This window comes from Oryctolagus cuniculus, chromosome 10 (genome assembly GCF_051225735.1).
Source record: "Oryctolagus cuniculus isolate XC-2025 breed Fujian yellow rabbit chromosome 10, ASM5122573v1, whole genome shotgun sequence".
Classification (NCBI taxonomy): Eukaryota; Metazoa; Chordata; class Mammalia; order Lagomorpha; family Leporidae; genus Oryctolagus; species Oryctolagus cuniculus.
In genome coordinates, this window is record NC_142876.1 from 14,569,540 (window position 1) to 14,582,504 (window position 12,965).

Genomic DNA, 12,965 nt, shown 5'->3' on the forward strand with positions numbered 1-12,965 from the left:
CCCAAATCAATAAAATCAGAAATTAAAAAGAAAATGTAACAACAGATACCACAGAAATAAAAAAGAATCATCATGAATTACTACAAAGAGTTGTATGCCAGCAAACAGGGAAATCAATCAGAAATGGATAGATTCCAAGACACATAAAATCTACCCAAATTGAGTCACAAAGACATAGAAAACCTAAACAAACAAATGACCAATATGAAAATTGAATCAGTAATAAAGATGCTCCAAGCAAAATAGAGCCAAAGACCGAACTGATTCACTTCTGATTCTACCAGACATTTTTTTTTTTTTGACAGGCAGAGTGGACAGTGAGAGAGAGAGACAGGGATAAAGGTCTTCCTTCGCCGTTGGTTCACGCTCCAATGGCCACCGCGGCCAGCGTGCTGCAGCCGGCGCACCGCACTGATCCAATGGCAGGAGCCAGGTACTTTTCCTGGTCTCCCATGGAGTGCAGGGCCCAAGCACTTGGGCCATCCTCCACTGCACTCCCAGGCCACAGCAGAGAGCTGGCCTGGAAGAGGGGCAACCAGGACAGAATCCAGCGCCCTGACTGGGACTAGAACCTGGTGTGCCAGCGCTGCAAGGCGGAGGATTAGCCTAGTGAGCTGTGGCACCGGCCTCTACCAGACATTTAGAAAAGAACTAATTCCATGTCTTCTTAAGGCAGTTATAATCAAAACAGCCCATGTAGACCAGTGGAATAGAATAGAAATGCCAAAAAATCAATTCACACATTTACAACCAACTTACATTTGATAAAGGAGGTAATAACAATCCCTGGAGCAAGGACAGTCTTTTCAACAAATGGTGCTAGGAATGTAGGATGTCTGCATGCATAAGTATGAAACCAGACCCCTACCTTACACAAAAATCCACTTAAAATGGATCAAAGAACTAAATCTATCACCCAATGCCATCAAATTACTGTAGAACATTGAGGGAAACTCTGAAAGACATTGACATAGGCAAAGCCTTCTTGAAAAGAAGCACAATCAAATCCAAAATTTATAAATTGTATTAGATAAAGCTGAGGAGCTTCTGCACTGCAAAAGAAACACTTAGCAAAATCAAGAGGCAACTGACAGAATGGTGAAAATATTCTCAAACTATGCAACTGATAAAGTGTTAACAACAAGAATCTATAGAGTTCAAGAAATTCAACCACGACAAAATCAATAATCCAGTTAAGAAATGAGCAAAGGATTTGAACAGATACTTTTCAAGAGAGAAAATTCATATGGCCAACAGACACTTGAAACAATGCTCAGGATCACTAGCCATCAAGGAAATGCAAATCAAAACCACAATGAGGTTTCACCTAACTCCAGTTAGAATGGCTCACACAGGGAAATCAACAAACAACAAATGCTGGTGAGGATGTGGGGGAAAAGGTACCCTAATCCACTGTTGGGGCTGTAAACTTGTGCAGCCACTGTGTAGACAGTATGAGATGCCTCAGAAATGTGAATATAGACCTCCCATATGATTCAGCCATTCCATTCCTGGGAATTTAGATCAACCAAAAGAATTAAGCATCTGAAAGAATTGTCTACACCCCCATGTTCATGGCAGCATAGTTCACAATACCTAAGATATGGAAGCAACTCAGATTGTTCATCAACTATTGACTGGATAAAGAAATTATGGTATATATACACTATGGATTACTAAATATTCAACTCAAAAAATGAGATTATGTCTTTTGCAACAAGATAGATGCAAATGAAAATCATTCTATTTAGTAAAATAAGCCAGGTCCAAAAAAGCCAGATATCATGTGTTTTCCCTGATCCAAGGTAACTAACAGAGTAGTGGAAATGTAATGCTCAGGAGTGAATGGATATTTGAGGCTCAATGATTGTTTATTTCTGTTTTCTCTTGAGGAGCAGTGTTTTGTTTTGTCTTGTCTTGTTTTGCTTTGTTTCTATACTATTTGTTGAACTCTTTTACTTAGTATAGGATTAACTATATAATCATTAATTAAACTAAAAATAGATATTTAAAAATTAAGAGTGGGAATGGAAGAGGGAGGAGGAAGAAGGGTTGGAGCTTGGGTTGGAGGGAGGGTAGGCAGAAAAGTATCACTATGTTCCTAAACCTGTATATATGAAATACATGAAACTTGTATAACTTAAATAAAATTTAAGAAAATAAAATAAAGTGAAAAAAAGAAAATCTAGATCCAAGGCTTTATTTCTCATCTTCCTGCTTTTGTTTTCTTTATTCTATTTAAAATTGACATTCTCAGAAACATTGGGGAAACCGCTCCGTCAATAAAAAAAAAAAACAAACAAACAAAACTGTTCATTCTACCATTCATTTTTTGTTAATTTATCTTTCAAACATTCATCATTCATCTTTGAAAACCTAAAAACATCTTCCTTTACGTTACACAATTGATGGATGACATCATAATAAAGGGGGCCACTCATTGGAAAAACAGTGATGAAAGTGCTCTCTGGAAGGTGAAAGCAATGTACTTATTCAACGGTAAGATTTCCTTTGTCAGATAATTTTCTGCACTTCAGGGCAACATATAACACTTGCAGGCCACAGAAAGCAGGGGGAGGCAATTGTCCTGAAACCGAAGGCCAGAGTATATGCAAGGAGGAACCCACAATTCCATTAGTTTGGGAGGTCCAAACTAGGCAGCATTGTGAATTAGCTTAAAGATACTAACAGTCACAGGCAAGGCTGCAAATCGGCTTCAGACCAAATCTGGACTTCAGACATTCTTTTTTCCCAGCACAATATGAAAAATGTAAGAAGGGAATTATAGGTGCCTCATTCTCTGCTGACTTTAGACTGGCTACTTCATAAATTTTTCTTATCTGACTGCTCTTCTTTAGACATTTGTGTCTGTGGCTTCTGCACACAGCACAGTAAATTATATGCTGGGATAGGATCCCCTCCAAGTGCTATTTTCTATAACTTTGGGCAAGTTTTTAATCTGTCTCTGATTGTTTTCTCACTGATAACCTGGGGAGGAAGATGACAGAACCTACCTCACTTGATCATTGTGAGAACACATTATATAAATCTTGGAAGTGTTATTAATGTTAACATCCACTGGAGTTTTAATATATGCCTGGCGTGATGTTCAGTAATTTGCTTGGATTATCTCATTTAGGCAATACATATTAGTATCATCTCCATCAAGCACATAAGAAAACTGAGCTTTAAAATTCATATTGCTTTGCCAGATATTCCACAATTAGTAAGTAATGGTGCCAGGATTTTAACCAAAATAGTCTGACATCAGAATCCAGTTCTTAATCAATAGGCTATACTGAACACTCAGTTAATTTCATATAGCAGCACACCTCCATGCCATTATTATTCATTCCCTCTTATATTTCTGTCAATATTTAGAATTAATCTACTAATATTTCTCTATGATAGCTGCATTTTTATATAAATCAACCAGTAAAACTGTTATTTATTTTTCTCTCATCCTTTGCTCCATTTACAACAGCTGATAACCAAAACATCCATCTGACTCTCAAAAGTCATCATTTTTTCTGCATGATTTCCCTCTTCAAGAACCACTTATGTAATGGGAAAATATGTGTACTATGGTGTAAGGAATACATTAAGGCACAATACTTTCATTATAATCTTCAGAGTTATAAAGGTTTCTTTTACAGAAGGTATAAACTAGATTTTCTTCAAGACATACAAATGAACATCCAAGGAAACAATCCCATGGTTCCCAAATGAATTTGAGCACAATAGAAGAACAGACATTCAACAGTAGCAGAGCTGAGAGTATGCAGAAGATGAATATCACAACCTGAGCAGGCTTTAAGACACATAAATTAATTTCACTATATTCCGATTTACATTCTCTGTTGTGTCCCGGAGACTCTATGGTCTCATTAGCCTATAATTTAGAATAATCTTTGTCATCTTCAACATTTTAAAAAATATTTTATTTACATAGCTTTGTAATAATTTTCTATGGAGAAGGAAAGAAATCACATTTTATTCATAAGCTTGATCACTTTTAAATCAGAACTTCTAAATTGCATATTCTTTGTTAGGCTGATGAAGGGTTGGTTGGTTTTCATCTAACTTACAGACATGCAACTCAACTCAGAGCATCTTTGATTTCTAATGTCAGCTTTTCTGCTAGAATCCATCTCTGAGTCTTATTTCCATGTCTTCTCTTCTTGAAGATTTCAGTTCTATATATGTTAAATCCATGTAAACCCACATGGGAAGTAGGATTTCCTACAGTGTTAGGAAACAACTTTCCCCGCGATCTTTTTTTTTTTTTCCTTCTAGCACCTACGCCCTTAGGCATTCTTTGGGAACTAAAATGATGGCTGACAGTTCTTCCTTTTACATACAGAACATCTTAGGTTTGGTTACCACTAGATACTAACGGTAACCCAAAGTCTAAACAAGAGAAGATGTACAAGAGATGCTTCATTTTCCCTAACTTACATTATTTCTGATTCTTAACCTTGGAAAATTAAAGCGAAAAGGTGAACTCACAGGGCAGAGCAGAAAAAGTACCTCAAGAGACTTCTGGGATGTTGACATTCAAGTAAGCAAAATGGTTTCCTTGAAACCCAAGATGTTAGTCTGCCCATTTAAGGTCATGTGGGCAGGATTGAGTCAAGGAAAATTTGATTCTGTTTCTGCAGCCTGTTTACACAGGATTCCTTCCACCCTCTACACCATGCCCATTCAGCAGATTTCACACAGCTCTAGATTATGGTGTCTCCAAATAATACAAATTAATCACCTGTCAGTAATGTCATTATATCCTTGGCTCTCTAATAAAGTGCATTTTGTCTGCTTTTAATTGGCAAGGGTTCCAACCACTTATGATGGCTTCTAAGAAATTGCTTTCTATCACTTGTCCACAAAATAACACAGATGTAAAATACATTTTGTCAATAAAATATATTGAAACTCAGCATTTTTAAAATGATTTCAGAATATGTTGGAAACAAAACAACATGATCTTTATGAAATGGTTTTTAAAGCACATGAAGTTTGAGTGACTATGAAACTTCCAACTGTTCATGTTTTATTTGTGATCTTGAATACAGTTTTATTTCTGCATTTCAGCCAGCTCATTACTGTTCTATGTGTTGACAAAGGCATACAAGATATATAAACTAATATTTAACTCCCTGGTGAAAAATATTGAAAGTGTATTCTTATAAAACATTTTGATACATACTTTCATTTTCAAAACTGGGGATGATGATGATGATAGGGACATTTTGTGGTTATTTTGCATTTAGTAACAAAGTACACATAAAATTATTTGTTTTAAATGAAGTATCTTACAGTTGGACAGAGTGACTTAAGCTACTTTTACACATTTTTCCCTTTGTTATTTTCCAGTAAATGATGATTTATTTTTTAAATGTAACCTGGTTTTCTTATTTTTAAAATGTGTATGCTATAACATATTTCCATTTTTTAGGTTCACAATTTTATCTAAAATCTGTACTGCCCACCTTAATTTTCTACACAGAAGTCACACTCACAAAAGAGTTGCCTTTGCATTAATTGTCACTTTAAATGTTTCTCCCTTTTATTATAGTTTTGGATATATTTTTAATGTTTAACTTAGATTGCTTAATATTCTACTTTGACCCTGCTCTTTATGAGTTCAACAAATATGTGATTATTCTATTTTTACAAGTATGCTTTTACACTCTTCAGAATGAAATGCAATTATAATAATAAAACTATTGAACTTTCACTTCAATTTGATATTCAAAATTCTTGTGGCATCTTGACACATTTGAGCAAATAAAGGTTAAATCTTTCAGTTTATCACTCAGATCAGGTGTGCTGCTAATAAAGAAGAGTTCAATCAGAAAAAAAAAAAAAAGGCTGTGAAGATGGCATCGGGCAGCGGGACAAAAAAACTTGGACTTTCGCCGAAAGTGGGACAAAGATGAATATGAAAAGTTTGCCTAGAAGAGGCTCACGGAAGAGAGGGAGAAGAAGGATGCCGCAGCTCACTAGGCTAATCCTCTGCCTTGCAGCGCCGGCACACTGGGTTCTAGTCCCGGTCGGGGTGCCGGATTCTGTCCCGGTTGCCCCTCTTCCAAGCCAGCTCTCTGCTGTGGCCTGGGAGTGCAGTGGAGGATGGCCCAAGTGCTTGGGCCCTGCACCCCATGGGAGACCAGGAGAAGCACCTGGCTCCCGCCTTTGGATCAGCGTGGTGCGCCAGCCGCAGCAGCCATTGAAGGGTGAACCAACGGCAAAGGAAGACCTTTCTCTCTGTCTCTCTCTCTCACTGTCCACTCTGCCTGAAAAAAAAAAAAAAAAAAAAAAAAAAAAAAAAAAAAAAAAAAAAAAAAAAAAAAAGAAGGAATGAAAAACCAGTGCAGCCGGTCAAGCGGGAACTTCTGCGACACAGAGACTACAAAGTGGACCTGGAATCTAAGCTTGGGAAGACAATTGTCATTGCCAAGACCACCCCACAGTCTGAGATGGGAGGATATTATTGCAACGTCTGCAACTGTGTGGGGAAGGATTCCATCAGTTTCCTGGATCACATTAACGGAAAGAAACATCAGCGAAACCTGGGCATGTCTCTGCGTGTGGAACGTTCTACACTGGATCAGGTGAAGAAGCGGTTTGAGGTCAACAAGAAGAAGATGGAAGAGAAGCAGAAGGATTATGATTTTGAGGAAAGGATGAGGAGCTCAGAGAAGAAGAGGAAAAGGCTAAAGCCTACAAGAAAGAGAAACAGAAGGAGAAGAAAAGGAGGTCTGAGGAGGGCTTGACATTTGAAGAGGATGATGAGATGGCAGCTGTGATGGGCTTCTCTGGCTTTGGTTCCACGAAGAAAAGTTACTGACGCTTTCTATACTTGGCCTAATTTTGGCCTATGCTGGACCGAACTTCGTGTGTGTATGTGTTGGGGGTAGGGGAAATACTTCTTTTTGGGTACTGGGGAAAATCCTTAAGAGTGTCAGTGGGGAGGGCTAGAGGGTGGGTGTTTGTAATTTCCCTCTACCTTGGGAGAGGGCACAGGATGCAGAGGTAATGCTATGGCATATTCCTTGAGCCTCAGTTTATCGCTGGAGTCACAGGACCTCTGCCCATCTGAGTTCCCAATAAAACAAAACAAACAAACAAACAAAAAACGCACTTCTGTGTGTTCCCTTTCTGTGAACACACTTCACAGAAAATGTGGTATTCAAGCCTCAGAGTTGAGAGGACCAGGATCCAACCCTTGTTGGTTTTATATCATCATAATGCATTTTTTGAAAATATCCAAATCACGCATTATCTATGTTTTCTTATCTATTGAGTATTGGTAACACCTACTCTATCTCCTCACAGAATTTGTAAAAGTAATGTACATAATACCTTCTACATTCCTATATATACCAGATGCATTTTGAAGCTATTCAAGTATACATTAATAATAAGCATTTAATTATGTTAGATGATAAAGGAAAACAACTTATGTTTGGAGAAGCTATATAGTCTTAATAATAAATAAGGACGAGAAGTAGAATTTACCTCTACTACCTAATGACATGCCCTGATCCAGGGTTTAACAAGTGTGGAGAAAAGACAACAGAACATTTTCACTTCTAATTTGCTTTATATTTCTTAATCTAAATTATTATCCAAAACTAAAGCACACTGAATACTGATAAGAACTGTCCAAAAGTATTCCTTGTACATTGAAATACATTGACCCATATTTTAATATCAGTATGCAATTCTCATGCTACACTGCAGTATTTTTGCATAATTCCAGAGGATCAAATACTTCCATGTGTTCCGTTTATTGCTCTATTTACTATGCAGAAGCTTTCTATTCTGATGTACTCCCATTTATTGTTTTGGGGTTTTTTTGCCTTTGCTTTAGGTGTCAACCATGAAGTCATCACCTCCCCTACATATTCTTCTAAGAGTTCTGTCCAAGTCTTTAACTCATTTTGAGTTCATTTTTGTCTATAATGTAAGATAAGGGTCCAAGTTCATTCTTTTGCATCAGATTATGCAGCTTTCCTAATATTATTTGTTAAAAACACCATAATTCCCCATTGTGTATTCTTGACATCGTTATTGAAGATCAGGCGAACATACACACCAATAGTTATTTCTGAACTCTCCATCTTATAAATCTATGTGTCCTTCTTTATGCAATTATCATATCATTTGGCCAACTGTAGATTTCTCATATATTTTGAAATCAGCAAGCATAACATCTCCAGCTTTGATTTTCTTTTCCCTTTTGCTTTTCTTATTCAGGAAACAATCAACAGACTTAAATGGTAACCTACAGAATGGTGAAAATATTTGCAATTCATACATCCATTAAGGGTTTACCTGTCAACTATAGAAGGAATGCCTATAGTTTAATAGCATAAATAAAGCTAATTACCCAGATGAAAGATTGTATAAGCACATGATGAGATGTTTCTCCAAAGACAAACAAATGGCAAACAGGCACATGAAGAATGTTCACTGTCATTAGTTATATGGAGATACAAATCAAAGTCACATTAAGATAGAACCTCAGACTCCTCAGAATAGCTATTATCAAAAATAGAACAAAACAACCAAGACACCAAGAATTGGCAAGGATATGGAGAAAATGGGAGCCTTACACCCTGTGGGTGGGAATGCAAAACTGTGTAATCTTTTCATGGCAAACAGGATTGGAGTTTCTTAAAAAATCTAAAATATAATCACCACATGATCCAGAATCACATTTACAGGTATTTATCCAAAATAATTTAAAGCAGGATCTAAAAGAGCTACTAGTACTTTCACATTCATTGCAATAATATTCACTATAGCCAAAATGAAGAAACAATGCAAAATGTTAATGGTTAAATGAATGGATAGAGAAAATGTAGTATATAAATATAATGGAGTGCTTTACAATCTTTTATTTTTAAAGATTTATTTATTTAATTGAATTATAGAGGATTACAGAGAGAGGAAGAGACAGAAAAGGAGACCGTCCAGCTGCTGGTTCCCTCCACAGATATCCACAACAGTAATTGCTGGGCAAGGCTGAAGCCAGGAACCAAGAGCCAGGAGCCCCACTTGAGTGCCCCACATGTTTGGCAGGGGCCCAAATAATTGGGCCAATCTTCGTGCTTTTCACAGGCTACTAATAGGGAACTAGGTCAGAAGTAGAGCAGCCAGGTCTTGAACTGGCACCCTTATGGGATGCTAGCATTTCCAGCATCAGCTTTCAACTGCTATACCACAATGCTGGGCACACCATTCAGTCTTTTTTTAAAAAGATTTGTTTATTTATTTATTTATTTGACAGTCAGAGTTACACAGAGAGAGAAGGAAAGTCAGAGAGAGAGAGGTCTTCCATCTGATGGTTCATTCCCCAGATGGCTGCAACCGGAGCTGCACCAATCTCCCACGTGGGTGCAGGGGACCAAAGACTTGAGCCATCTTCTACTGCTTTCCCAGGCCATAGCAGAGAGCTAGATTGGAAGTGGAGCAATCAAACTGGTGCCCATATGGGATTCCAGCACTGCAGGCTGCGGCTTTACCCACTATGCCACAGCACTGGCCCCAAATATTCAATCTGAAAAAGAAGTTCTGAAATATGTGGGAACATGGACAAACCTTGAGGAAATTACATTAAATAGAGCAAAGTAGTCACAGAAGGACAAATAATTGCATGATCCACTTACAGGAGGTACATAAAATAGTCAAAAACTCACAGAATCAGAGTGTGAGCTAGTATCCATGGGCTCTGAGATAGGGGAAGGGAGCTTATTAAACAAGATAAATAAATTCTAAAGTTTTTCCATGGATTGCTATATCTATAGACAATAATAAAGTATTTTGCACTCAAAAAATCATCTAGATATTAGATCTCATGTTAAGTGTTCTTGCTACAAGAAAGTAAAATTAAAAGAGAAAATATGACATAATCTCTACATACTCTAAAAGAAAAACAATTCTCCCAGAACATCAAGTGAGCCTAACAAAACACAGGTCTTCTCAAAAGGATATTCTTCAATACCCATTCATCATTCACTGGAGATTCACTTTGTAGCTACTATGTGCAATTCATTGTGGAGCTATGTAACCCCACAACATTCAGGAATCAGAATTCTCTGTAGGGAACATTGAATCAATTATTTCACTCAACACTGGACAAATCTATTCTTAGTAAATCACAAGTGTTCATTCAAAGTCGTGTAGGTTCTGAGTCTTACCTCTTGGTCAATAGCACAGCCGCAGCAAACATCTACTTGTTTTCAAAATATTTGTTGCTTAATCATTTCTGTTTACTACATTTAATGCCAACAGGCCATCACACCACACATTCAATTTGAAGATAAATAATCTTGTTGCAATTCACATGATTTTTTTTTTTTTTTGACAGGCAGAGTGGACAATGAGAGAGAGAGATTCAAAGAGAAAGGTCTTCTTTTTCCATTGGTTCACCCCCCAATGGCTGCTGCAGTCGGCGCACCACGCTGATTCGAAGCCAGGAGCCAGGTGCTTCTCCTGGTCCCCTATGCGGGTGCAAGGCCCAATGACCTGGGCCATCCTCCACTGCACTCCTGGGCCACAGCAGAGAGCTGGGCTGGAAGAGGAGCAACCGGGACAGAATCCGGCGCCGAGACTGGGACTAGAACCCGGGTGCTGGCGCCGCAGGCGGAGGATTAGCCTATTGAGCCGCAGCGCCGGCCTTCACATGATTTTTAATGTACAAACGTATCAGAAAAAATGAACATCTTCCTTGCATTAGTATTTGCTTGACACAAATAACTGAAGAGATTAATAAATCTAAAGACATATACCCAATTATTGTACTTTCCAGAAGGTATTTGTTATGTCTTCATATAATGTTATTATTATTAGTCTTTTATGTACTGTAAATCATATGTGCCTCAAATTCTCCATGCATCACAGGAAGACAGATTCTCTGTTGAAACACATAACCTATATATTACTAAGATGGCCTTATGTACTACCCACACGATCCAATGACGTATAATTCAATGAGATACACCTTAAGTGTTGTCCAGGTAGTTTAGTGTCATATTGTTAGCACAGCTAACAACTATAATCATGAGATATTGATAAATAATGATACGTTTTCTTCTAATCAAAAATACATAGCCTGCAGCCATACCACGCTGAACACGCCCAATCTCATTTAATCAAAAGTACATAAAGGATTTTTTTTTTCAAATAGAAATGTTTATTTCATTGGCATGGCTAAAGGATCAAACCTTTGTTAAAAACTCAATCAATTTTCTTGGGAAAATTTTTGGGTTATTTGAAACTTTAATTGTATAGGAATTATAGATAACACAAATCATTTTATTTGTTCTTTTGAGTTTTGATTTTTTAGGTTAGGCATTTAAAGAAAGTGTCTCACAAACTAAAACTAGCTTTGAAATCTATTTTTGTCTCTTAATTCCTGAAATTTCACTAATTGCCCATAAATTTCATGTCTACTATGTTTAATATTAACATCCATATGGCACCATTATAACCAAAGCAATTTCATTTCTCCATTCTCTAGAAATATAGAGCAAACATATTAGAAATGGGACATTCTGGAATAATGAAGTGTTTTATTGACACAAAAATTTCATTTGTAACAGAGTTCAGATGTCTTGCTTCCATATTACTCTCCGATCTGTTTTTGGAATGGTCTTTTATTCATCTTAATTCGAACCCAATCTGCAACCTTTCTTTACACCAAAAATCTCACCTGGCCACTCTCTGTCGTATCTCTATCGTATCCAGATTTTTGAGGGGATAGGGGAGTGCTAAAGTACAATTTTTAAAAAAGTAAAATCATGTCTTGTACACAAATATAAATGATCATATCTGAAAGATTTGTTTAACTCAAAACTAATAGAAAGCCAGTGAGATTTCATGACTGGCTCAAAGAACATTTTTGGAAATTAGAGTATTTATGAGATGGTAACATTCTCGGATTAGATAATTGGGAAAATGCTCATAAACAAGGCCTAAACTTGGGTTGTTCTGTTACATCAGACAGAAGCTATTTATATCTGTACTTGGTAAAACTATTTAAGTTGACACAGAGCTGCCCTAAGCCTGTGGTTTTGTGTCAAACATAAACAGCTGGTTGAATTATCTTGGCAATTCTTGAATAGCATCTGTCCCCATGTGACATATAACTACATGCCACCTACCCCTTTGCCTTACATTCCACTTTCACATAATTTCACATTTTAAAATGATGAAGCTGACCTGAAGACTTAAGAACTTTTTTGTAAGTTAAAAACATGTAATTTGCTTCCTGAAATGAAAGCTATGCACTTCCAGTTCAGATTCCCTATTCTTTTCATCAATTTTTTCATGACTTCATCAAAAACCGTCTGAATTATTAGACTTTATAGGAATTCCATTGAATTGAACTTTAAAATATCAGTAACCGATAAATCACATAGTTTCTTCAAATATTATGAAGCAAAACAGATAAGTATTGAAAACATTTGTGGCTATGAAAAGAGGGACTATTTGTTTAGGAAACCCACAGGTGGAGTAGCAGTTGAAACTAAGCAGGAGGGGCTGGTACTGTGGTATACTGGACTAATCCTCTGCCCGTGGTGCCTGCATCCCATATGGGCACCAGTTCATATCCTGACTACTCCTCTATGGATCCAGCTCTCAACTATGGCCTGAAAAAGCAGTAGAAGATGGCCCAAGTGCTTGGGCCCCTGCACCCATGTGGGAGACCCAGAAGAAGCTCCTGGCTCCTGGCTTCGGATTGGCTCAGCTCTGGTCATTGCAGCCATTTGGGGAGTGACTCAACGATGGAATACCTTTCTCTCTGCCTCTACCTCTCTCTTTTTGTGATTCTATCTCTCAAATAAATAAATCTAAAAATCTTTTTTAAAAGAAGAAAGAAAACCAAGCCAGAATACAGCTGGTAAGGGTTAGGCTTCCTTCCAGGCCATAAGATGGCTTAAGACTGCACATAATCT

The 12,965-nt window shown here is 37.3% G+C and overlaps 1 pseudogene; it reads left to right on the forward strand.

Annotated features, from left to right (window-relative positions):
• The first annotated feature begins 5,879 nt into the window (after positions 1 to 5,879).
• On the forward strand, positions 5,880 to 7,110 carry LOC100339818 (zinc finger matrin-type protein 2-like; annotated as a pseudogene).
• The last annotated feature ends 5,855 nt before the right edge of the window (positions 7,111 to 12,965 follow it).